Source organism: Halichoerus grypus, chromosome 14 (assembly GCF_964656455.1).
Source record: "Halichoerus grypus chromosome 14, mHalGry1.hap1.1, whole genome shotgun sequence".
Taxonomy (NCBI): domain Eukaryota; kingdom Metazoa; phylum Chordata; class Mammalia; order Carnivora; family Phocidae; genus Halichoerus; species Halichoerus grypus.
Window position 1 is genome coordinate 2,033,333 of NC_135725.1, and position 27,210 is coordinate 2,060,542.

Here is a 27,210-nt window from a genome sequence, read left to right on the forward strand (position 1 = left end):
CAGACGTCACGTGACCGGCGCCGCCGGGGCACGCGGCGGGGGGCGTGGCCGCGCTTCCTGGGGTAGAGCTCCGCGGCCAGGTGGGCGGGGAGGGGCGGGGCCGCGATGGCGGGCCTCGCAGGTGGGAGGGCGGGGCTGCGCGTCTGGGCGGGGCCGCCTGGAGAGGCGAGCGCAGCTCCGTCCCAGCAGGCCCCGCTCCCCACCTGTATCTGGTCATGCCAGCTTCAAGGACGCTCTGGAGCCAATGATGATGGGAGCCCGGTCCAGGGCCAGGTTGTGGAGGGAGCGTCAGTGGGGCCTCCCTTCTGGAAGGTCAGTTGGCAACACATAGAGACATTTAAAAAGTTCAAACTCTGACCAGAAGTGCATGTCTAAGGCTTCTCTTGAGGTAACATTTGGAGGAATTTGCATGAGTGATTCTGAAGAACTGCATACCATCAAAGGATGCTGACAAAAAACACAAGTTGCTCTTAAACCCCTGAAAAGATGCTCAATCTTACACACAAGATAAATGCAAAATAATCTACAGTTTTCCGCCTATGAAGTGACTAACGATCCCACATCTAAGTCCATTAGCCAGGCTATGGGAAAACAGGAGCTTTTATACATTGCTGGTGGGAGTGTAACTTGTCCTGCTGACAAGTTACAGATGCATATCCCTGGACTCAGCAAGTCCACTTCTAGAATTACCCCAACAGATATACTGCACACATGTGAGATGACCTGTGCAAAGTTACTCATTGCAGCATTGTGTGAACAGCAAAAAATTGAAAACACCACAGATGTCCATCAGTAGAAGACTGCCTAAATGGTGGTACACCCATCCAGTGGAATATGTGGCCTGATGCTTTTTTATGTGCAGTAATAAGAAGACTTCTAAGATACATTGTTTAGTTAAAAAGGCAAGATGCAGAACAGAGCATACAGTGTGCCCCCAGCTGTGTAAAGAAAAGAAAAAAATCTAATGTCTGTTCATCCATTACAATATATCTGCAAAGATACTCAAGATTTCATAATTGCAGTTACCTGGTGAGGGACTGGAAGGACTGGGGACAGGGTAGGAAGTAAACTCTTCACCGGGCCTTTGTATTCTTTGAGTTTTGAACTGTATCATTTATTAATTTTTCAAAAAGGTAAATATTTTCTAGCTCAGAAGTTCCACCTTTAAAAAATTGCAGAAGAATGCCTTGATGTCCATACAAAGATGTTCACCCTGTTTGATGATAGCAGAGGCCAGAAAATAACCCAAATATCCCATGGAAGAATGGGTAGACAAGTTATGGGAGTGCCTTAGAATGGAATATTTTATAGCTATTACAAATGGTGAGGAAAAGGATGTGGCATGGGAAAAGGATGGTCTTCAAAAATTAGTACTGGGTCATCTGAAAGGTCATATGAAGAAAAAAATGTGTATTGACCCAAACCTCACACCATACACAAAACCTGATTCCAGATGGAGTGCAAAACTAAATATGGAAGGTAAACAATGAAGTTTTAGAAGAAAACAGAGAATCTTAATGACTTTGGGTTAGGTAAGATTTTTCTTAAAGAGATTATGGAAAGCACTGAAGGGAAACTGAAAGCACTAAAATGAGAAATTGGACTTTATCAATATAGTAAGAACATCTGTCCTTCAAAAGACACCACTAGAGAGTGAAAAGGAAAGCCACAGAAAGGGAGAAGATACCAAAATACATATATATGACTAAGGCTCCTATCTAGAACTTATAAAGAACTCTTATAAAATAATTAAGAAGCAGACAACCTTACCAGAAAAATGGGCAAAACCTGGAGTAGGCACTTCACAAAAGGCAATACCCAAATAACCAATAAATGTTTGACAAGGTCTGTGCTAACTTCACTGGTCATCAGGAAATTTCAAATTAAAACCATACTTTTACTGGGGTGCCTGGGTGGCTCAGTCGGTTGAACATCCGACTCTTAGTTTCAGCTCAGGTCATGATCTCAAGGCCGTGGGACTGAGCCCAGCATCAGACTCCATGCTCAACAAGGAGTCTGCTTGTCCCTCTCCTTCCCTCCACTCATGCTCTCTCTCAAAAATAAATAAATAAAATATTTAAAAAACTCATAATTTTACTGTAACCACCCAGAATCATTTAAATGAAAAAGACAGACAATGCCAAATGCTGGCAAAGATGTAGAGCAGCCAGAATTCTCATACACTGCTGATGTGAGAGCAAGTTCAGACAACCACTTTGAACACTATTTGATACTATCTTTTCAAACTCATGTGGAGATTTTACATATTTATAGATAGATGATAGATAGATGATAGATAGATACATACACACACATATATATATATATAATCTAGTAATTCCATCCCTAGGAATTTAACTTGGCAGAAGTGCATATATGTATGTTCCCAAAGGACATACAGGTTCATAGCAGCACTCGTTAATAGCCTAACCTGGAAACAACCCAAATGTCTACAGTAGAATGGATAAATAAACTGTGAAATATTTCCCCAATGGAGTACTACACAGTAATGAGAATGAAGAAAGCATCACCACTGGCAACAACATGGATGAATCATAAACACAATGTTGAGAGAAGAAGCTAGACACAAAAGAATGTAAAATGGTGTAGCCACTGTGGAAAACAGCATGGTGGTTCCTCAAAAATTAAAAATAGAATTTCCATATGATCTAGCAAATCTACTTTTGGGTATATATCCAAAAGAATTGAAAGTGGGATCTTGAAGAGATATTTGTACACCTATTTTTATATCAGCATTATTTACAACAGCCAAGAGGACGAAGCAACCCAGGTGTCCATCAACAGATGAATAGATTTTAAAATGTGGTATATACGTACAACAGAATATTATTTATCCTTAAAAAGGAAGGAAATTCTGAAACATGTTACAGCATGGATGGACCTTGAGGACATTATGCTAAGTGAAATAAGCCAGTCACAAAAAGACAAATACTGTAGGATTCCACTTATATTCATAGTGGAATTCATAGAAATAGAAAGTAGACTGGTCAGTGCTAGGGGCTGGAAGGGAGTGGGTGAGGGAAATAAGGAGTTATTGTTTAACGGGTATAGCATTTCAGTTTTGCCAAATGAAAAGTTCTGGATATTGGTTGCCCAGCAATATAAATATACTTAATACTACTGAACTTTACAATTAAAAATGGTTCAAAAAACAAAAGAAATTATTCAGATGGTAAATTGTATATTTGTTTTTTCTCCACAATGAAATTTTTTTAATTAAAAATCTAAAAAGAAATGAATGGAGTGGGGCGCTTGTGTGGCTCAGTCGGTTACGCATCTACCTTCGGTTCAGGTCATGGTCCCAGGGTCCTGGAATCGAGCCCCACATTGGGCTCCCTGCTCAGTGGGGAGTCCGCTCCTGTCTCTCCCTCTGCCTCCCCACTCATGCTCTCTCTCTCATGCTCTCTTTCTCTCTCAAATAAATAAAATCTTAAAAAAAAAAAAAAGAAATGAATCGAGTATGAGGGACCTGTAGGACAATAATAGTGCTTCTAACATTTAGGAGAGGAGAAAGAGCACAGGGCTGAAAAAACATTAGGATAAATAATGACAGAAAGCTTCACAAATTTGGGGGGAAAGATAATGTACAGATTTTAGAAGCTGAGTGAACCCCAAACAGAATAAACTCAAAGAGATCCATGCCCAGAAGCATCATAATCAAATTTCTGGACACTAAAGGAAAAAGAACACTTGAAAGCATCCATAGAGAGATGATACATTGCCCACCCAGAGTACAATGTCCCCAGTGGCTGTGATTTCTCACCAGAAGCCACGGAGGCCAGAGAAGTGGCACCATGTTTTTCAGGTGAATTCCATATCCCGTGAGAAAATCCATCAGAAATGAAAGGGAAATGAAGATGTTCTCAAAGGAAGGAAAACAGAGATTTTTGTGGTTAGCAGACCTCACCTAGAGGAATTGCTAAAGGAAGTCCTTGAGACAGAAGGGAAATGATAACAGAAGAAAGCAGGGAATGTTGGGAGTGAAAAAGAAGAGTAGAATGGGTTAATATTTGGTGAATATGATAGATTCTTCTTCTCCACTTGGGTTTTAAAAATTGATATTTGAAAGCAAAAATTATAGCATTGCTTGAAGTGGTTCTCAAAGTAGTCATGGACAATATTGAAAATGAAAAGGAAAAAATGCTTTAAAAAAAAAAAGTAGTTCACAGGAGCCAACCAAAAGAGCTCCCAAAGGCCACCGCTGTAACTGTTCGACCAACGAATTAAATAATGTGATATTGGATTATAGCCCCAAGTATAAAGTAAATGTCCATGGGTCCATAGTAATATAAATAAATGATTGAATAAATAAACAGATGGAGGATAATGGAAAGTACCTTACGCAGGAGAAAATAATTTAGGTAGATACTCTGATCTCGGAGGTATGGCATGACTCCCCACTCCTTAGTGTGGGTGGTACATTTTGTCTTCCTGGCAAAGAGGACAGTATGGAAAGGGAGTAAAAGGACTATGCAGGGGAGACACCTGACAGGAGACACTCTCAGCCAGGAGATCAAGGTCAACATCACTAGTGATAAGTTGTGCTGATGGTACGTATCACTGATAGGTGGAGAGAACAGAACTTTACCTCTGTGGTCTCTGCCCACCAACCCCCGCAACCCCATAACTTCCATGTAACCAAGAGAAAAACATCAGGAAAATCCCAACTAGGGGGTAAGCTACAAAAATACTTGACTAATACTCCTCGAAACTATCAAGGTCATCAAAAGCAAGGAAAGTCTGAGAAACTGTCACAGCTGAGAAGAGCCTAAGGATATGTAACAACTAAAAGTGACTTGGTATCTTGGATGGAAACCTGGAAGAGAAAAAACACAGTAAGTTAAAACTAAGGAAATCTGAATAAAATATGGACTTTAGCAATAACAGTGTATCAATATTGTTTATTAATTGTGATAGATGTACCATATTAATATAAAATGTTAATAGGAGAAACTGGGCTTTAGGCATATGCAAACTATGTATTATCTTTGCAGTTTTTTGGTAAATCTAAAACTATTCTGGGGCGCCTGGGTGGCTCAGTCGTTAAGCGTTTGCCTTCAGCTCAGGTCATGATCCCAGGGTCCTGGGATCGAGCCCCACATCGGGCTCCCCGGTCCGTGGGAAGCCTGCTTCTCCCCCTCCCACTCTCCCTGCTTGTGTTCCCTCTCTCGCTGTGTCTCTCTCTGTCAAATAAACAAAATCTTTTAAAAATAAAATAAAATAAAATAAAACTATTCTAAAATTTTCAAGTTTCCTTTAAAAAATAGATATATATATAAAACACTAATCCAAGACAGCCAGAGTGGTTATATTAAAATAAGGCAAAGTCAACTTCAGAACAAAGAAAGCTACCAGTGTCAAAGAGAAACATTATAATGATTAAAAAGTGTCAATTCATTGAGATATAATCTAAAATGTGTATGCACCAAGCAATAAAATTGACAGAACTGAAAAGAGAAATAGACGTATCTTCAATTATAGTTTGGGACTTTTACACTTTTCTATCACAGTAATTGATAGAACCACCAGACAGAAAATCAGCAGACATAGAAGAACTGAGCAAAACTATCAACCAAGTACCCCCAAGAGTGTGTAGACGTAGACAAGCTGATTATAAGGTTTATATGGGAAGGCAAAGAAACTAGAATAGCTATTTTTAAAGTTTATTTATTTGTTTTTAAGCAATATCTACACCCGTGTGGGGCTTGAGCTCACAACCCAGAGATCAAGAGTCACATGCCCTTCTGACTGAGCCAGCAGGTGCCCCAGAATAGCTTTTTTCAAAAGTGTTGAAAAGGAAGAATAAAGTTGGAGGGAGGAACCACCCTTCTCAATTGTAAGGAGTTGTATATAGCCACAGTAATCAAGACAGTGTGGTAATGGCAGGCAAAGCCATACATAAATCGATGGAACAGAATAGAGAGTCCAGGGATAGAGCTAAAAAGTATGGCCAAATTTTTTGTTTTGTTTTGCTTTCTAAATTGAAATATAATTCACATACCATAAAATTCCCCCCATTAAATTGTACTCTTAGGTGATGTTTGATATATTCACAAGATTTTTAAATATTCACAAGATTGCAACCATCACCAACCACTATCTAAACCAGAATATATTTTCATCACCCTCCAAAAAGACCCCCTCCCCATTAGCAGTCATTCCCCCTTCCCCTCTTCTCCCAACCCTGGACAACCACTAATCCACTTTCTAGCTCTATGAATTTGCCTAGTCTGGACATTTCTTATAATCATATGATATGTGACATTTTGTGTCTGACTTCCTTCACTTAGCATGTTTTCAAGGTTCATCCATGTTGTAACATGTATCAGTATCTCATTCCTTTTTTATGAATAAATCATATCCATCATATGGGCATACCTCATTTTGTTTATCCATTCCTTAGGTGATGGACATTTAGGTTGGCTCTGCTTTTTGGCTCTGTTAAATAGTGCTGCTATGAACATTTGTGTACAAGTTTTTGTGTGAAATTATGTTTTCGGTTCTCTTGGGTATACATGTAGGGGTAGAATTGCCTGGCCATATGGTAACTATGTTTAACTCTTTGAGTCACTGCCACGTGGCTATCCAAAGTGGCTGCACCTGTTTACATTCCCACCAGAGGTGTATGAGAGTTCTTATTTCCCACATCCTTGCCAACACGTTGACCATCTTTTTTATTTCAGTCACCCTAGTAAGCATAAAGTGGTTTGATTTATATTTCCCTAATAACTAATACTGTTGAGCATATATTTATGTGCTTATAGGCCATTTGTATATTTTCTCTGGAGAAATGTCTGTTCAAGTCCTTTCCCCATTATCTATTGGGATATTTGTCTTTATATTGTTGACTTGAAAGAGTTCTTTATGTGTTCTGGATGCTACATTCTTATTAAATATATGATTTGCAAATATTTTCTATTCTGGGAGTTATCTTTTTAACTTTCTTGATAGTATTCTTTGAAGCACAAATTTCATCTTTTTCACTTTCTTGATAGTGTTCTTTGAAGCACAAATTTCATTTCAAATTTCAAGCATAAATGAAAAAAAGACATGATGCTTTTGCTATAGGCATCATATTTAAGAAACCATTGACTAATCCAAGACCACAAAGACTTACATTTTCTTCTAAGTGTTTCATAGAGTTAGCTCTTACATTTAGGTCTTTGACCCATTTCGAGTTCATCTTTTGATGTGGTTTGAGACAGAGGTCCAACTTCATTATTTTGAATGTGGATATACAGTTGTCTTAGCAGTATCTGTTGAAAGGACCATTTCTTTCTTTTTGCATTGTCTTGGAACCTTTGTCAAAAATCAGTTGACCATAATATATAGGGTTTTTTTCTTGACTATCAATTCTATTCCACTAGTTTTTCTATCCTTATGCCAGTATCACCCAGTCTTGATTACTGCAACTTTGCCATAAATTTTGAAATCAGGAATGTGAATCTTTTAATTTTGTCCTTATTTTTCAGGATTGTTTTGGCTATTCTGGGTCCCTTGCATTTTCATATGAATTTTAGGATCAGCTCATTAATTTCTATAAAAATGTGAACTAGATTTTGTAGGGATTGTAGTGTATCTGTACATAATTTGTGGAGTTTTGCCATCTTAAAGATATTAAGTCTTCTAATCCATGAAGATAGGATGCCTTTCTACTTACTTAAATCTTCTTTAATTCCTTCAATGATGTTTTGTAGTTGTCAGTGTAACATTGCTGAACTCTTTTATTAGCTTTTACCATTTTCATGTGATCCCTTGGTGTTTTCTGTATACAAAATCATGTCCTCGATAAATGGAGAGAGTTTTACATCTGTCTTTTAATCTAGATGCCTTTTATTTCTTCTTATTTTCTAATTGCCCTGGCTAGAACCTCCAGTAAAATGCTAAGTAGAAATGGAGAAATCAGACATGGTTGTCCTGTTCCTGATATTAGGGAGAAAACTTTCAGTCTTCTACCATTAAGCATGATATTAATTGTGGGATTTCCATAGATGCCTTTATTAGGTTGAAGAAGTTCCCTTCTATTCTTATTTTGTTGGATATTTTTATCCTGTAAGGGTTTTGGATTTGTCAAATGTGGTGTGTTTTTTTTTTTCTGTGTCTATTGAGGTTAGCATGTGGTAAACAGACACAGAAAAAAATTCCACATGCTAACCTCAATATTCTTTATTAATATGGTATATTACATTGCTTGATTTTCTTATTTTGAACCCACTTTGCATTCCTTGGATAAATCTCACTTAGTCATATGTATAATCCCTTTTTAGAAAAGCATCCTTGGGCGCCTGGGTGGCTCAGTTGGTTAAGCAACTGCCTTCGGCTCGGGTCATGATCCCGGAGTCCCGGGATCGAGTCCCACATCGGGCTCCCTGCTTGGCGGGGAGTCTGCTTCTCCCTCTAACCCTACCCCCTCTTGCGCTCTCTCTCTCACTCTCTCTCTCTCTCAAATAAATAAATAAATAAAAATCTTTAAAAAAAAAAAATGTTTAAAAAAAAAAAAGAAAAGCATCCTTTATTTTTTAGAGCAGTTTTATATTGACAATGAAATTGAGGAGAAAATACAAAGTTCCCATATATTCCCTGTCCTTACAAACACACAGCTTCCTTCACCATCAACATCCTGCTCCAGAGTGGTACATTTATTAGAATCAATGAACCAACACTAATACTTCATTATTATTCAAAGTCCATAGTCTACAACTAACAACTACTTTTGGTGTTGTACATTCTATGGATTTTGACAAATGCATAATAACATGTACCCACCATTACACTATTATATAGAATAGTTTCATTGCCCTAGAAATCCCCCATGCTTATCCTATTCATACCCTTTCCACTAACCCCTGGCAGCCACCAAACTTTTTACTGTCTCCATAGTTTGAGCTTTTCCAGGATGCCATGGAGTTGGAATTGCACAGTATGTAGCCTTTTTAGATTGGCTTCTTTCACTTAGTATTATGCATTTAAGTTTCCTTTATGTCTTTTCATGGTTTGATAGCTCATTTATTTTTATTTTGAAATTGTTTTAATATACAAAACATCTTAGGGAAAAAAATGAAAGAAAAACACAAAAATTACAGGAAAATTTTTACTCCATGAGCTCAAATCCTCACTTGTTTGCCAATCCCCAAGATGAAAAACTCTTCTAAAAAAGTATTCAGGGGTTCCTGGGTGGCACAGTTGGTTGAGCGAACGACTCTTGGTTTTGGCTTAGACCCTGATCTCAGGATCTTGAGATCAAGCCCCACATTGGGCTCTGAGCTCAGTGAGGAGTCAGCTTGAATTTCTCTCTCTCTCCCTCTGCCCCTCCCTGCGCTTGCTCTCTCTCTCTCCCCCTCAAAAATGAATAAATAAATCTTAAAAAAATTAAAAGGTATTCAGTCACCAACAATGATGCTATTACTAGTGATATGGATCAATTTCACAAAACAGGCCAGTGAATCCCATTATAGCAAATCCTATTGCTGTTGCCATGGCAATCTTCTGGAATTCTTTTCTATCAGGTTTAGTGCATCTTTTAGCCAGCCAAACTGAGTCCTTCACAAACTGCTGACTTGGCTCAACGAACTGCATTACCTAATCCATGATGCCGGCCCACCGACACCTCAGATGCCCAGGACATGTAGCACAAAAGTGGACTAGCTCATTTCTTTTTAGCACTTAGTAATATTCCATTGTTTGGATGTACTAAGGCTTATTTATCCAATCACCTACTGAAGGATATCTTGGTTGCTTCCAAGTTCTGGCAATTATGGAATAAAGCTGCTATAAACATCCATCTACAGGTAGTTGTGTAGACATAAGCTTTCCACTCCTTTGGGTAGATACCAAAACAGGAGCACACTTGCTGAATTGAATGGTAAGAATATATTTAGTTTTGTAAGAAACTTCCAAACTTTTTTCCAAAGTGGCTCCACCATTTTTGCCTCCTCATGAGCAATAAATGAGCTTTTTTTCCTTGCTCTACATCATCACCAGCATTTGATGTTGTCAGTGTTTTCGATTTTTACCATTCTAATTGATGTGTAGTGGTATCTTATTGTTGCTTTGATTTGCAGTTCTTAATGACATATGACATGGAGCATCTTTTCACATGCTTATTGACCATTTATATATCTTATTTGTTGAATTATTTATTCTAATCATTTGCCCATTTTGGATCACAGTCCTTTATCAGATACGTCTTTTGCAAATATTTTCTCCTAGTATGTGACCTGTCTTCTCATTCTTCTGGTACTAGCTTCATTATGCTAGAATTTTTCAGGTAATTTTAAAAAATCCATATTCATAAAGGATATTGGTTTGTAGTTTTCTTGTGATATCTTTATTTAGTTTTGGTATCAGGGTACTACAGGCATCATAGAACATGCTGGAAAGTGTTCCCCCCTCTTCTATCTTTTGAAAGAGTTTGTAAGGATTAATGTTACTTCTTTAAACATTTGGTAGAATGAACCAGTGAAACTATCTGTTCCTGGGTTGTCTTTGTGGAAAGCTTTATGATTATTAATTACTTGCCATAGGTCTGTTCAAAATTTCTGTTTCTTATTGAGTCAGTTTTAAGAGTCCATGTGTTCTCACGAATTTGTCCATTTCATCTGGGTTATCTAATTTGTTGGTATACAATACTCCTCCCCTCCCCACCCCCAGAAATGAAAATGAAAACACAATGGCCCCAAATCTTTGGGATACAGCACAACCTGTTCTAAGAGGGAATTTTATAGCAATACAGGCCTACCCCAAGAAGCAAGAAAAATCTCAAATAAACAACCTACCTTACACCTAAAGGAGCTAGAAACAGAACAAACAAAACCCAAAACCAGCAGAAGGAAGGAAATGATAAAGATTAGAGCAGACAGAAAGATATAAAAACTAAATATATATATATATGTATATACATATATATATATATATATATGAACCAATGAGTTGGCTCATTGAAAAAAATGAACCAAATTGGTAAACCTTTAGCCAGATTCATCAAAAAAAAAAAAGAGTAAGAGAGAACTCAAAGTCAGAAATGAAAAAGGAGAAATAATAACCAACACCACAGTAATACAAACAACTGTACGAGAATATTATGAAAAACTATATGCCAACAAATTGGACAACCTAGAAGAAATGGATAAATTCCTACAAAGATATAACCTATCAAAACTGAAGCAGGAAGAAATAGAAAGTTTGAACAGACTGATTACCAGCAATGAAATTGAATCAGTAATTTAAAAACTTCCAATAAACGAAAGTCCAGGACCAGATGGCTTCACAGGCAAATTCTACCAAACATTTAAAGAAGAGTTAATCCCCATTCTTCTCAAATTATTCCCAAACATAGAAGAGGAGGGAAGGCTTCCAAATTCATTCTATGATGCCAGTATTACCCTGATACTATAACTAGATACAGACAGCACTAAAAAACGCCCAGAATACAGGCCAATACTTCTGATGAACATCGATGCAAAAATCCTCAACAAAATATTAGCAAACAGAATTCAACAATATATTTAAAAAATCATTCACCAAGATCAAGAGGGCTTTATTCCTGGGAGGCAAAGGTGGTTCAATATTTGCAAATCAATCAATAGACACACATGCACACACACAATAGACTATTACTCATCCATAAAAAAGAATGGAATCTTGCCAATTGCAACAACATAGATGGATCTAGAGGGTATAATCACAAGTGAAATATGTCAGAGAAAGACAAATACCATATGATTTCACTCATATGTGGAATTTAAGAAACAAAACAAATTAAAGAAAAAAAGGACAAACAAAAAAACAGACTTCTAACTATAGAGAACAAACTGATAGTTACCAGAGGGGAGGCTAGAACCTGAACAAAACCCCACAGGGCCAGGAAAACATGGGGTGATGGTTTCTCAAAAAATTAAACAGAATTACTATGTGATCCAGTAATAATCCCATTTCTTGGTATACACCCAAAAAGAATTGAAAGTGGGAGCTCAAACAGATTATGTGCACACCCATGTTCATAGTGGCCTTATTCATGAGAGCCAGGAGGTGGAAGCAGCCCAAGCGTCCATGGATGGTGAATGGATAAACAAAATATATATTGGTATATATGGTAGTATATAAATCCAATGGAATACAATTCAGCCTTAAAAATAAGGAAATTTTGACTCATGCTACAACATGGATGGACCTTGATGACATGCTTACCGCGATACTATGAATGTCAAGAGTTTCGCTCAGCTGCTCCGTGGTGTTGCTGCCTCTGTGTGTGACCAGGCAGCCTAGGGGCCTTGAACTGACCCTGACCCCTCCCTGGAGCACATACCCTAGGTGGCCCTCAGAGTCACAAGCAGACATAGGCTCTGGATATGACTCCTCAGTAGCCCTTCTGAGCAAGTGTTCCCCCACCAACCCCCACTCCTCAGGACCCTCCCTGTGTGCATCCCTTAGATAAGACCCCAAGAGGTTACCCAAGCCCCACTGTTTTCGAAGTGACCAGTCTGGCCTTAGTGGTGGAACCCAAAGCACTGCACCCAAGGACCCTAATAAAGGCATGAGCCCCAGGCCCTGCCTTTCTGCCTGCATCCTGCCTTGACCTCCGCATGTGACCCCTGGAGACGTGTACTTACCCAGAGGACCTGTGAATAATAAGCATCTCTATTTCAATTACCTTGTGGTGCTTGTTGTTGTTGTTGTAAACCAGACTCACCATATGGCACCCTGGGCTCTACTTAACAAATGCTAATTTAACAAAGTCACAACAATTATCTTCCTAAACAGGATGGGTTGAGTTGCTTGCAACTGACCTCAGGAAATGCCTTTTAGCTGCTAATGCTTCTCCCAGGGGATAATCTGAAAGGGGCCCACCATCTGCTGGCATTCAGTTACTGCTGTGGGCTATAGAATACTGCCTGTGCTGAGTACTTCCTGCCTGTGCAGAGTACTTACTCTGCAGTGTGTGTGGCCTATGCAGTGTGCTCCCACTCTTCTCTTCCCAAATTGCAAGCTCAGAGGAAGGCAGGCAGAGTCCCCTTGGACTCTTGGAACTTTGCTTGTTGTTGCTCATGGAGGTGCCATGGACATGTCTTCCACCCAGGAACACCCCATGGGAGTTAAGTCCTCCTGAGGTGTTATACTTCTAAGATGGGACCCAGCTGCTGGCCGTGAAGTGAATTGGCTAAGATTTTTGCAAGTTTGCAAGGTCCATTGCAGTAGTTAATGGTAGAGTGTCAATCCTGCCCACGTGTGGGCTACCAGATAAGGGTGGCAGGCATGCCCTTAGGACAAAGAGGCTCCCCTTCTGTGACTACTGTGTTTATGAGCAGTACCAGGACTCCACGCCCATCCTCACTGGGGAAGGCATGGCTCCTTGCAAAGGCAAGTGTGGCCATGGCCTGTGGTCCCTCTGTCACTACACACCTTCTGGCTGTCCCGCCTCGAGATTTGCATTTCCCTGATGAGGGATGTTGAGCATCTTTTCATGTGTCTGTTGGCCATCTGTAGTCTTCTTTGGAGAAATGTCTGTTTATGTCTTCCACCCATTTTTAAATTGGATTATTTGGTTTCTGGGTGTTGAGTTTTATAAGTTCTTTATATATTTTGGATATTAACCCTTTATCAGATATGTCATTTGCGAATATCTTCTCCTATTCAGTAGGCTGTCTTTTAGGTTTGTTGATTGTTTCCTTCCCCATGCAGAAGCTTTTTATCTTGATGTCGTCCCAATAGTTCATTTTTGTCTTTATTTTCCTTGCCTCAAGAGACACATCTAGGAAAAATGTTACTATGGCGAATGTCAGAGACATTACTGCCTGTGTTCTCCTCTAGGATTTTTATGGTTTCCTGTCTAACATTTAGGTCTTTAATCCATTTTGAATTTATTTATTTATTATTTATTTTTGTCACTGCATTATTTTGAATTTATCTTTGTGTATGGTGTAAGAAAGTGGTCCAATTTATTTCTTTTGCATGTGGCTGTCCAGTTTTCCCAACACAATTTGTTGAAGAGACTGTTTCTTTCCATTGCATATTTTTGCCTCCTTTGTTGTAAATTAATTGGCTATATAATCACAAGTTTATATCTGGGCTCTCTATTCTGTTCCATTGATCTATGTGTCTATTTTTGTGCTAGTACCATACTGTTTGGTTACTATAGCTTTGTAATATATCTTGAAATGTGGAATGGTTATACCCCCAGTTTTGTTCCTCTTTTTCAAGATTACTTGGCTATTCGGGGTTTTTTTGTGGTTCCATACAAATTTTAGGATGGTTTGTTCTCATTCTGTGAAAAATGCTTTGATATTTTGACAGGGATTGCATTGAATCTGTAGATTGTTTTGGGTACTATGGACATTTTAACAATATTTGTTCTCCCCATCCATGAGCATGGAATGTCTTTCCATTTGTGTCATCTTCAATTTCCTTCATCAGTGTTTTTATAGTTTTCAGAGTACAGGTCTTTCACCTCTTTGGTTAAGTTTATTCCTAGGTATGTTATTTTTTTTGGTGTAATTGTAATTGGGATTGTTTTCTTAATTTCTCTTTCTGCTACTTCATTATTGGTGTATAGAAATGCAACAGATGGGCGCCTGGGTGGCTCAGTTGGTTAAGTGACTGCCTTCGGCTCAGGTCATGATCCTGGAGTCCCTGGATCGAGTCCCGCATTGGGCTCCCTGCTCAGCAGGGAGTCTGCTTCTCTCTCTGACCCTCCCCCCTCTCATGTACTCGCTCTCTCTCATTCTCTCTCTCTCAAATAAATAAATAAAATCTTTAAAAACAAAAAACAAAAAACAAAAAAAAAAAAGAAATGCAACAGATTTCTGTATATTGATTTTTGTAGCCTGCCACTTTAATGAATTCATTTTTCAGTTCTGATAGGTTTTTTGTGGAGTCTTTAGGGTTCTATATATAGTATCACGTTATCTGCAAATAGTGAAAGTTTTACTTCTTCCTTGCCAATTTGGATATCTTTTATTTTTTTCTTGTTTGATTGTTGTGGCTATGATTTCCAGTACTGTGTTGAATAAAAGTGGTTAGAATAGACATCCCTGTCTTGTTCCTGACATAGAGGTAAAGTTCTCAGTTTTTTCCCATTTAGGATGTTAGCTGCGGATTTTTCATATATGGCTTTTTATTAAGTTGAGGTATGTTCTCTCTAAGCCTACTTTGTTAAGGGTTTTTATCATAAACAGATGTTGTACTTTGTCAAATTCTTTTTCTGCATCTATTGAAATGATCATATGGCTCTTATCCTTTCTCTTATTGATGTGATGTATCACATTGGTTTGTTTGTGAATATTGAACTATCCTTACAGCCCAGGAATAAATCTCACTTGATCATGGTGAATGGTTTTTAAATGTATTATTGGATTCAGTTTGCTAATATTTCATTGAGGATTTTTGCATCAGAGATATTGGCCCATAGTCCTGTTTTTTTTGTAGTGCCTTTATCTGGTTTTGGTATCAGGGTAATGCTGGCCTCATAGAATGAATTTGGAAGTTTTCCTTCCTCTTCTATTTTTTGGAATAGCTTGAGAAGAATGGGGATTAACTCTTCTTTAAATGTTTGGTAGAATTTACCTGTGAAGTCATCTGGTCCTTGACTTTTGTTTGCTGGGAGTTCTTTGATTACTGATTGAATTTCACTGCTGATAATCAGTCTGTTCAAATTTTCTATTTCTCCCTGCTTCAGTTTTGGTAGGTTACATCTTTGTAGGAATTTATCCATTTCTTCTAGGTTGTCTCATTTGTTGGCATGTAATTTTTCATAATATTCTCTTACAATTGTTTGTATTTCTTTGATGTTGGTTATTTCTCTTTCATTTCTGATTGTGTTTATTTGAGTCCTCTCTCTCTCTCTCTTTTTAACAAGCCTGGCTAAAGGTTCATCAATTTTGTTGATCTTTTCAAAGAACCAGCTCCTGGTTTCATTGATCTGTTCTATTGCTTTTTGTTGTTGTTGTTTATTAGTTTCTATATCATTTACTTCTGCTCTATATTATTTCCCTTCTTCTGCTGGCTTTAGACTTTGTTGTTCTTTTTCTAGCTCCTTTAGGTGTAAGGTAGATTATTTGAGATATTTCTTGCTTTTTGAGGTAGGCCCGTATTACTATAATCTTCCCTCTTAGAACAGGTTTTGCTGCATCCCAAAGATTTTGGACCATTTTGTTTTCATTTTCATTTGTCTCCAAGTATTTTTTTATTTCCTCTTTGATTTCTTGGTTGACCCATTCAATGTTTAGCAGCATGTTATTTAACGTCCATGTATGTGTGATCTTTCCAAATTTTTTCTTCTGGTTGATTTCTAGTTTCAAAGTGTTATGGTCAGAAAAGATCCGTGGTATGATTTTAATCTTTCTGAATTTCTTTTCATTTTCTGTTTTCATTTTCATTTCTTATTTCTTTTTTGACTTCAATCTCTTTGGATTTTTTGAGACTTGTTTTGTGGCCTAAGATGCAATCTATTCTGAAGAATGTTCCATGTGCACTTGAAAAGAATGTGTATTCTGATGTTTTGGGATGGAATGTTCTAAATATATGTTAAATCCATCTGGTCCAGTGTGTCATTCAAAGCCACCATTTCCTTGTTGATATTCTGTCTAGAGGATCTGTCCATTGATGTAAGGGGGTGTCAAAGTCCCCTAGTATTATTGTATTATTATCAATGTGTTCCTTTATGTTTATTATTAACTGTTTTACATATTTGAGTGCTCCCGTGTCGGGTGCATAAATATTTACAATTATTATATCTTCTTGTTGGATTGTACCCTTTATGACTATACAATGCCCTTTGTCTCTTTCTATAGTCTTTGTTTTTATTTATTTATTTTTAAAGATTTTATTTATTTATTTGACAGAGCAAGAGAGCACAAGCAGGGGGAGCAGTAGAGGGAGAGGGAGAAGAAGACTCCCTGCTGAGCAGGGAGCCCAACATGGGGCTCAATCCCAGGACCCTGGGATCATGACCTGAGCTGAAGGCAGACACTTAACTGAGCCACCCAGGCCCCCCTATAGTCTTTGTTTTAAAGTCTATTTTGTCCCATATTAGTAATGGTATCCTGGCTTTCTTTTGATATCCATTTGCATTATAAATGTTTCTCCATCCCTTCACTTTCAATCTTCATGTGTCTTTAGGTCTGAAATGAGTCCCTTGTAGGCAGCATGTAGATGGGTCTTGGTTTTTTATCCACTCTGTCACCCTATGTCTTTTCACTGGGGTGTGTAGTCCATTTACATTCAAAATAATTATTGATAGTTATGTATTTATTGCCATTTTGTTACTTGTTTTGTGGTTGTTTCTGAAGTTTTTCTCTCATCCTGTCTTCTCTTTATCTCTTAAAGGTTTGATGGTTTTATTTAGTGATATACTTGGATTCTTTCTTTTTTATTTTTTTCATATCTATTAGTGGTTTCTGATTTGTGGTCACCATTCAGTTTGTATATAACATCTTCTGCATACAGCAGTCTATATTAAGTTGATAGCTGTTTAATCGTGAACCCATTCTTTACTCTTCTCATTACATTTTAGCTATACGGTGTCATATTTTACATCCTTTTATTTTGTGGATCCCCTGACTGATTTTTACAGATATACTTATTTTTCATACTCTCATTTATGGTCTGTTCATTCCCCTCAAAGAGTCCCCTTTAATATTTCTTGCAGGGCTGGTTTAGTGGTCATGAACTCCTTTAGTTTTTGTCTGGGAAACTCTTTATTTCTCCTTCTACTCTGAATGATAGCCTTGCTGGATAGAGTATTCTTGGCTGCAGTTTTTTCCCTTTCAGCACCTTCAATATACCATGCTGTTTTCTTCTTGCCTGCAAAATTTCTGCTGAAAAATCCATTCATAGTCTTTTGTGGTTTCCTTTATTTGTAACTGTCTTCTTTTCTCTTGCTGCTTTAAAATTTTTTTCTTTATTGCCCTTTTTTGCCATTTTAATTACTATGTGTCTTAGTATAGACCTCCTTGGGTTGAATGTTGGGGAGATTTCTGTGCCTCCTAGATCTGTATTTCTGTTTCCTTCCCCAGATTAGGGAAGTTTTCAGCTAGTATTTCTTCAGATAGATTTTCTGTCCCCTTTTCTCTCTCTTCTTTTGAGATCCCTATAATGTGAATGTTATTACGCTTAAAGGTGTCTCTGAGTTCCCTAAAACTATTCTCAATTTGCATAATTTTCTTTCCTCTTCTTTGCTCAGCTTGGTTACTTTCTATTACTCTCTCTTCCAGGTCATTAATTCATTCCTCTGTTTCCTTTAGCCTGCTATTTATTCCATCAAGTTTATTTTTCATTTCACTTATTGTGTTCTTCATCTCTGATTGGTTCTTTTTAATCTCTATGTTAAAAGTCTCACTGATGTCCTCCAATCTTTTCTCAGGTCCAGTGAGTATCTTTATGATCATTACTTTAAATTGTCTATCAGGCATATTACTTTTCTCTGATTCACTTAGGTCTCTTGCTGTGGTTTGGTTCTGTTCTTTCATTTGGGACATAATTCTCTGTCTCCTCATTTTGTCAACTCTCTGTGTCTGTCTGTGTGTTAGGAAAGTCAGCTATGTCTCTTGCTCTTGACAGTAATGGCCATATGAAGAAGAGGTCCTGTAGTGCCCTGGAGTGTAGTGTCCATTCCCCAGGGCGTGGCACTTTAGGGAGTGTCTCCTATGTGTGTTGCATGTGCTCTGCTCTTAAGTCCTGGCTGCTTTTCCCATCAGTCCAGTTGTCTGCAGAGGCTCTCTTTGCCTGTTGTGGGCAGTGTTTGGTCCCCAGCAAGTAGGGCTCATTTTAACAAGGTGTGCAGCTGTCTGCTTGCAAAAGAGACCTGCTATTGCTCAAACTGAGGGCCAGCAAAATGTGCAGGTCAGATGTTAGTGGGGTTTGCTCTGGTCTTCTGCGGGAGGAGCCCGCAATGCTGGGACTGAGGAAAATGTGACTGGGAAGGGCAAATCCACCCAAGTGCAGGTGAGGATGAGGGTGGAAGATAGGGCTTGGTGTAAGCAAGTTAGTTAGTGAATGTTGGTGCTGGTTCCCGCAGGTGGCCGTGTGTTTATGCTGGGGGGCAGGGGAGGGAAAGGATGCCTGCCAGCTCCCTTCTAGCTAGGGGGAGGTCTCCCTATGATCCCTGTCTCTCTGGGCTCCACTCTGAAGATGAGTAAATCACTCTGCCTCCCATCTGCCCCCAGTGTTTTTCAAACTGCTGGCTCTGTGCTGTATCTGCATGGGCTCTTTGTTTTGCTTCTTTAAGGGTGGGTACTCCACTTCCTAATGTCCTCCAGGCTCTCCCAGACTGAGGCCACTGATTTTTAAAATTCTAGACTTTAAATCCTGCTGGTTGTAAGAACTTGCTTTCAAAGCCACATATTATGGGGATTCATCCTCCCCATTCATGGGCTTCCCTGTGTGAACGTTTGTTTTTCAACCTTCTCCACACTACCAGTTATTTACACTGACGTGAGTGTTATCTAGTTGTATCCACTGGAGGAAGCCAGCTTAAGGTCCTCCTACTCCACAGTCTTCCTAGCCTTCTATCACTTCTTTGAACATAGCATTCCAGACGACCTGGATTTCATCTTTAGTCCTGAAGAGGCCCCAGTCAACCCATCCTCTAGAGAATTCTTCTTACAGGGAGTAGCCCCCCCCCTAAATTACAGGGCAGCACTCCTGCACTTTTGGGGTACTTCCCATACTGTTAAGGAAGCCCTATGGAAATAGACACCAGAGGCCCACCACGAGGGAGATGCTCACTCGGACTCAGATTTTGCAGTACTCTAGTGGCCCACCACCCAAAGGCCAGCCCTCAGGTGCAGGTCCCCCATCCCACCTCCCAGAGCACCCTTCCCACCTGCAGGCCCTGAACTACATACCTCCCCCACTGGAGGCAATGCCCAGGACGATTCTAAACAGCAAGGGGCTTTATACCACAGCTCTGCCAATTGTGGGTCCCCAGTGAGCTCATAGCTGTGCAGCCCTGGTGGAAGATCCTCTCTCTTGACAAATGATCAACTCACAACAGAGCTCAATCTCAATGGCTGAGAGGCCTTCAGAGGGTCCTGAAGTCTACTCTTCTCCCCACCCCCCCCCAATCTTCTCTGACCTGGGAGCCTGGGAGCCCCCAGAGCCCTACCCTAAGGACTCAGCAGCTAGAAGCTTGTCCCACTTCCTGGGAACAACGACCCATTTGTGATTCTGGTGGTCCATTGGACAAAGGTAATAACCATATTCTTGGCTCTTATAGTCACAGGAGCCTGAGTCATGGTAATTCCAGGTAACTCTTCTAAATTCCCCAAGGGAGCCTCCGACAGCCTACCAGAGGGACTACAAGTCAAGCTGGATGTGTCTGTGGTGCCATATTTCCAAAATAGCTGCCAGTGCTGGTGGCCCCCTGGCTCTCTCTTCCTGTTACAGGTATAACACATTGCTGGGGAACGTCATCAAAAAGATGTGACTGCTGGTTGACCTGTGAGTTGGACCTGGGCACTTGGAGGCTCCTCACCCCCTCCCATCCTTGGAATGTGGGTTCCGCTTGGCTTTCCCACTCCTAGAGGCTGCTCCAAAGATGTAGCCTTGAGATGGTGATGTGGTGTGGAGAACACCTGTGCCATATATGTGACTGAACTCAGTGAGGGCCTCTTTATAAACTTTTAAGATATGGCAGACAGGTGCAGGGATCCATTCATCTTGCTGCTGCTCAAGATAAGCATCGTACGTAAGTTCCCTTTGCTTATTAAAACAGCCCCCTCCCAACCTGTAGTGGCCTGCCTCTTTCTACAGTCTCTCTCTCTGCCCTCTGATTACAAGGCCAGTTTCAGATTTCACCAGGGAAGCTCCAAGAAGGTTTGATTCAACACATGCCTACATTCCTGGTGTTTCTCATGGGAACTGCCAAATGGGAACCTGTGCAGCTGCTTCTCCAGTGTGAATAGGAAATGTTCCATAATATTGGCTGAAGCAAGGTACACAAGGCCTTTGGCCCATCATTACAGAGATGCTTGACCCTGGGGTCAGTAGCCCACCACCTCACCCTTGTAGTAGACCCATCTGGCCGGTGTTAAACTGGCCACCAAGGAGTGGAGACTACCAGCTGACTCTGGAAATGTAAATGCACAGGTTCCTGCCATTCAGGCTCCCATTTCCAGTAAGACAGAGATGATAGATGACATCAAAAAAGCTCAGGGCCCCTACTTTGCAGCTGGAGATCTAACCAATGTGTTTTACTCTATTCCCGTCAGTAAAGACTCACAACATCAATTTGCTTTCACTTTCAGACACCCGGGGCACCTTTACTCCGCTGCCGACAGGCTACCTACACAGCACTGTGTCTCATATAACCTATGCAGATGAGATCTAAATCCACTCACACTAACCTGCTGTGGCCGTTAGCATCACTTAGAGGACACTCTATGAGGGATCCTGAGATGCTGTCCGGGAAGACTTACACCTAACAGAACAACATTTACAGCAGAGAGGATGAGCCACTGCTCCAAATAAGATCCAAGGACCAGCTGCTCTGTCCAGTTTCTTGTCACACTGTGGTCAGCTGAGGGCCATGAGACTCCTCTCCCTGCAAACCTCAACTCCTCACAGTTGGCCCTCCCACTACACTACAGCAGGTGAACCCATGTTAGGTCTCTTCACCTTTTGTTTTGTTTTTTTTTTTAAAGATTTTATTTATTTATTTGAGAGAGAGAGTGAGAGAGAGAGAGAGCACAAGAGGGAGGAGTGGGAGAGGGAGAAGCAGACTCCCTGCTGAGCAGGTAGCCCGATGCAGGACTCGATCCCTGGACTCCAGGATCATGACCTGAGCCGAAGGCAGTCGCTTAACCAACTGAGCCACCCAGGCGCCCTCTCTTCACCTTTTGGAGGCTTAGCCCTACTTATGCCATTACTTGCAAATCGGCTTCCTTCCTTGGGGAGAACATCTGCAAACTGCCTTACAGCTGGCGCTGTCCTTTGTCCCTCTGGGCCCAGACTTCCAAGTTCAAGCACTGGCCACAACCAATTATGCCTCAGGGAATCTCCGGACTAAGCACGGCGCTACCTGGCTGCCCATGGGGTTCTTGACCAAACCTGCCCCAGACCACAGCCTGGTACATGCCACTCAAGTGCCAAATACTGGCAGCCTCCCAGGCTCTTTTAGAGACAGAGGCATTAATAGGTTCCTAGCCCATACTTTTTGGCACACAAGTTCCCATCCTGCCTTGGCCACCTCCCAGTGTACCAGACACAGCCTCAACACAACTCTTCCTCTAGAGATGGCGCACCTCTTCACAGAGTGGGCCCATGACACTGGGTCACAGGGCATGACAGCACTCACTGACTGGGCACACAGGCATGGCAGCCCCTCACCCCGGCTCTAGGCAAGGTGGTGGTACCTAATTGTCTCTTACTGGTACATGACTGGCTCCCAGGAGAGGACATGTGCCCCAGGGTGACAGACCCTATTTGTGAGCAGCCCTCTGCTGGAGATCATAGGCACACAGCCACTATCTGGGCACCTTCGCTGGATTCCTGCTGGCCACTCCTCCACAAACACTGCTGCCAATGTGCAACCTCCTTCACCAGGTCTGTGCTCATTCCCTTTGGCACACCAGACATCACAGATGGAGAGCAAGGTGTGCATCTCCTCCCAGGCTGTTCAGTCGTGAGTTCTAGAACATGGCATCTTGTGGAGTTTCCACCTTGCTCACTGGTCCCAGGTGGCCTGGCTTACAGGTGGCACAACGGTCTACTCAAAGACGTGCTCCTCAAGCTTTTAAACAAATAAGGTCCCCCAAATGGACAGAAACTTTGCCCTAAGCTCTAGTCTTGCTCATGTCCCAGCTCTTGGGACTCCAAAACTGCCATGCCAACTACCGGTTTCCCCCGAGGACTTCCTGTGAGTGCCGCAGGAAACCTCACCCCCAACACCAGGGAGGACATTATTCACATCTGTCACCAGATGATGTCACTGGAGGATGCTCCCCTCACCATTGCAATTTTTTTATTTTTTGGCTTTGATTTTGACTTTTTTGAACTGGTGATCTGGTTGAGGGCAGATTTTTTTTTTTTTTAAGATTTTATTTATTTATTTGACAGAGAGAGACACAGCGAGAGAGGGAACACAAGCAGGGGGAGTGGGAGAGGGAGAAGCAGGCTTCCTGCTGAGCAGGGAGCCCGATGTGGGGCTCGATCCCAGGACCCTGAGATCAGGACCTGAGCCGAAGGCAGACGCTTAAATACTGAGCCACCCAGGTGACGCGTGGGCAGATTGTATAATATGACCCTCTTATAATAGAAAGCCAAGGGGGAAACCCCACGAAATTGCTTGAAGGTCATGATTATATAGGTTTAATTGGTCCAGGTGGTGATGCCCAGGACCAGTTGCAAAGCTAAGGCCAATGGTGTTGCCTCACGTTTGTGTTATAATAGCTGGTCAATTTAAACAAATTCATCAAAACTTTTGCAGGAGATTGAAATTATAGCTCCAGGACCTAGTGGATCTCAGAGAGAGGAAAAGAGGTCTTCTGCCTAGCAGATGCCAGTCCCACTGGGAAATGGAATCAACGAAGGAGCCCGGCAATTTAGTGGTTGCTGTCGGCAGACGTGGGCCCAGCCCCCAGCCCACCACAGACGGAGGGGTGAATGGACTCAGGCTCCAAAGCAGTCACACTGTGCTTCTGGTCAGTATCCAGACTACTGGTCCCGAAGAGGCCCTCCCAGCTGGTCAAGTGTAAATGCTGTCCTTGTGGAGACTCTCTTATCTGCACAGCGTGGATGGCAGGGCTGCCAGCGGGTCCCTGGGGCCTAACCCGTCCTGGCAGATGTGCTGGGGCAGAAGCAGCCGGCTGCACAATGGTAGCACGGGTGGCTGAGCACCAGCTGCCGTAGGCCTGAAGGATGCTCCCCTGGTAGAAGGGCTTCGGCCACGGTGCCGCCCAGCATGGCTTCTGACCCAGAGCTCACCTCCCTCATATAATGGAGCCATGGAGGCTCGTCCTTATACCCTGCCTCCAATTATACCCCAGGCAGAATGTCCTTCCGCTGTGACCAAGTCAGCCCGTCTGGCTGGCAGCTGTGTGCTCTGATGATCTGCCATAGTTTAATGGGGCAGTCTTGGGATCCTGAAGCTGCCATCCACAAATGCCCTACAATTAGTCCATCAGTGTGTCCGGAATCTGTATGCACCATGGATAGAGTCTCCACAAAACTCGGTCATGGACACCTCGTGCTCCTTTGCAAGACGCACTCCCAACAGCCAGGTGGAACTCCCTGAGGTCCACTCACCTAGCCACAGAGCCCACACCACAGTGCCACCCTGACCTTAGCCCCTGGCAGGGAGACCAGGATTTAACACCAGCCAGCCACACCAGCCCTTCATGGGTCTCCTCCTGGGTGGGCCACCCACCGGGCTGGCCTCCACTACCCCAAGTACACCATTGCCTTGGACAACGTACCCCCAGCCTGAAAGAATGATGCGGACAACGTGCAGGAACCTCTTGGACATTGGGACTTTCCCTCCCAGGTGGCCTCTGCATGGGGGGACAGTGACTGTGGAGGCCGAGCTGTGCACGTGCCTCTTGCCGACCACCCTGACAACTGTACAGAGTACTATTTTTCTGGAGTAGCTAACTGCCTCGCACACCCTGCCCCTATCAAATGCTTGCAAAACTGGGCGTAAGTCCCCTGCCCACCGCCTCACACCACCAGGCAGTTTTCCACCTTTATGGCAGCCAAACAATGGATTCTAAACCACACCAACCACCAGAGGCATTTCTTGGGTCACCCCAGCTTGACCCGCCAGGACCCCATGGGGTAGGGCCCTTGCTGCCATCCTCACTGCCCCTACAACACGGCACATCCGTCACCCGCTCCCTTGTTCCCACCACGGCCTCCAGCTCTACCCCCTGGCTACTCACTGCCCCCAGGGGTCACGCCTCATGCAGACGCTATTGTGGATCTGACTCCCAGGCCAGGAGCAAGTCCACCAGAACTTGCCCACCCAGAAGCCATCGGCGGAAATGGCCCCTGCCATGGCAAATTGTGACCTTTACTGTTCCAGCCACTCTTTGCCCCCTGGGCGTCTCTCCACCGCAGCCAGCTGGTGCACTTACCAAAAGGACCGTCCTTATTCCCATCCTGTTGGGACTGGTCACCTCCACTTGCCCGGCAGGAATGGGATGCTAACAGCTTAGCCCAAAATCAAATATTAAAAAGCCACACAGCAATTCTCAGTTGCTCTCATCAACCGCATGCAGACACAGCACCACGCTCCGAGTCTGAATCAGCAGCAGCAGGGCCACTCACTAGATGGGTGGTGATGGGGAGTCCATGGCACTAGGTTCCTGAGGCAGAGGGGGCAGGGCCTGCTCATTACAGGGCACCTTTCCCTTCACTCATAACAACTCAGACAGTCCAAGTCAACCTCCAGAAGAGGCCTCAAGATATGGGGTCATGCAGCACATAACTGAAATACCCAACGATCTCCATCTCCCCGAGGTCTCAGGGCTCCCAACAGGCACCTGGGGGCAGCAGCAAGAACAGGACTGCAAACGGCAGCGAGCCTATTCATCCCAAGCTTTGTCATGATGGCCTTGGTTAAATGTGCATTTGGTGGCTTCAGAAATATGTCCTTTAACAGATTCGCTCCTCAAGCAATCACTACTGCTGATGGCCGGGCGACCCACCTCGACATCCGTGTTCTGAGTGAGAGCTCTTCCAGGTTCTGTAAAAAGGCAACATTGAGGGGCGCCTGGGTGGCACAGTCGGTTAAGCATCTGACTCTTGGCTTTGGCTCAGGTCATGATCTTAGGGTCATTGAGATGGAGCGCTGGGTGGGCTCTGTGCTCAGCAGGGAGTCTGCTTAAGTTTCTCCCTCCCTCCCCTCTGCCCCGCCCCCTCCCCCACACCCCCAAACACCTGGGCATGCTTTCTCTCTCTCTAAAAAAAAAAAAGAAAGAAAAAAGGCAACATTGAGAGTTGGCAGGTGGATCGCTTGCCCAAGCGGGAAGTGGGAACAACACAGAGCCCAGTGGGCTCCAAGCCTTACCCAGGACTTTGTAAAGATGCTTTAGGGCTTGGCTATAACTCAGCAACATATTCTGCTCTGAAAGTTCTCATTCTCTATCAGCTGAAGTTCCTACACAGGCAGTCCTTCTTTTCTGACAGTTTCACGCACCTCCTTCCTGACTATGGCTGCTGGGTCAACTAGACCCCTTCTGCCCTTGGGACGCTCAGCCTGTGCTTGGGCATCTTCCTCAGAGGCCAGGCCACCCTGGGTGCGGTGCTCCTGCCGGGCTGAGGCAGCGCGCCGTTCCCTCACCACTCACCGCCAGAGTCTTGTCAGCACTCATCCATCCCTGATGGATCCATCCCTGGAAGGACGTCCACTGGACCCCAAAATATTGGACAGGAACGTACATGTCCATGGGAGGAGGCAGGATGAGCCAACACAGAGTGAGTCTGGCCAACTGAAGTCCATCCACACGGCCGGTATGTCCTGCTGGGAAGTATGCATGAGGAGGAACCACCCGCGGCCCAACAGTTCAGCACGCTTAGGTTTTTGTAAAATAAATCCGATGTTATGTGTAGAAATGCAAGGAAACTGTGGCAAAACAATGTAAGCAGTTACCCCTGGGGTTGCCATTGGAGGGACAGGCATTAGGGGCCATGGATGTGGGGGAAGAGATGTTTTACTTTAATTTTATACCATTTTTAAAACTGTATGGGATTATTGCTGGTTTTGATTTTGTTTGTTCAGTGTATTTTCCTAATGGAACTAAGGACACAAACTTAAGATGTGGAGGAAGGGATTGTGCCCCTGTGTGTTGTGTGTCCTTACCCAGACCCTGGTTTTCAAGGCGTGTCCCCACATGGCGGAGCCTGCCGATCCACAGGGACCACGACCAGCGCCCCCGTGTCCAGGGTGGTGCAGGGCGCAGGCCCGCACCCAGAGTCTCAAGTTCAGGTTCTGTTGGGAGTAGTCCCCTTGGGGAAGTGATTTCCCATCCCCCAGCCTTCACCCCCAGCCCCAGCCCCAGCCCCAGCCCCAGGGTAAGTTATGGTAATTTTCTGACTCATGGTTATAACCTCTTAAGAAAAGAAACTTGGAGAAAAGGCACAGCGAAGTTGGGACTAGTGCAACCGTCCTGCCTGGAGCCATGAAACACTTGGGTGGTGCTGCAAAGTGGGCCTGGGCCAGTCTGTTTGCATTTCAAAGGCTTTTAGAGGTGATCTGTT

At 42.6% G+C, this 27,210-nt stretch overlaps 1 pseudogene; it reads right to left on the reverse strand.

Moving 5' to 3' along the window:
* Positions 1-9,401: 9,401 nt before the first annotated feature.
* On the reverse strand, positions 9,402-9,609 carry LOC118530389 (protein transport protein Sec61 subunit gamma pseudogene; annotated as a pseudogene).
* Between the last annotated feature and the right edge of the window lie 17,601 nt (positions 9,610-27,210).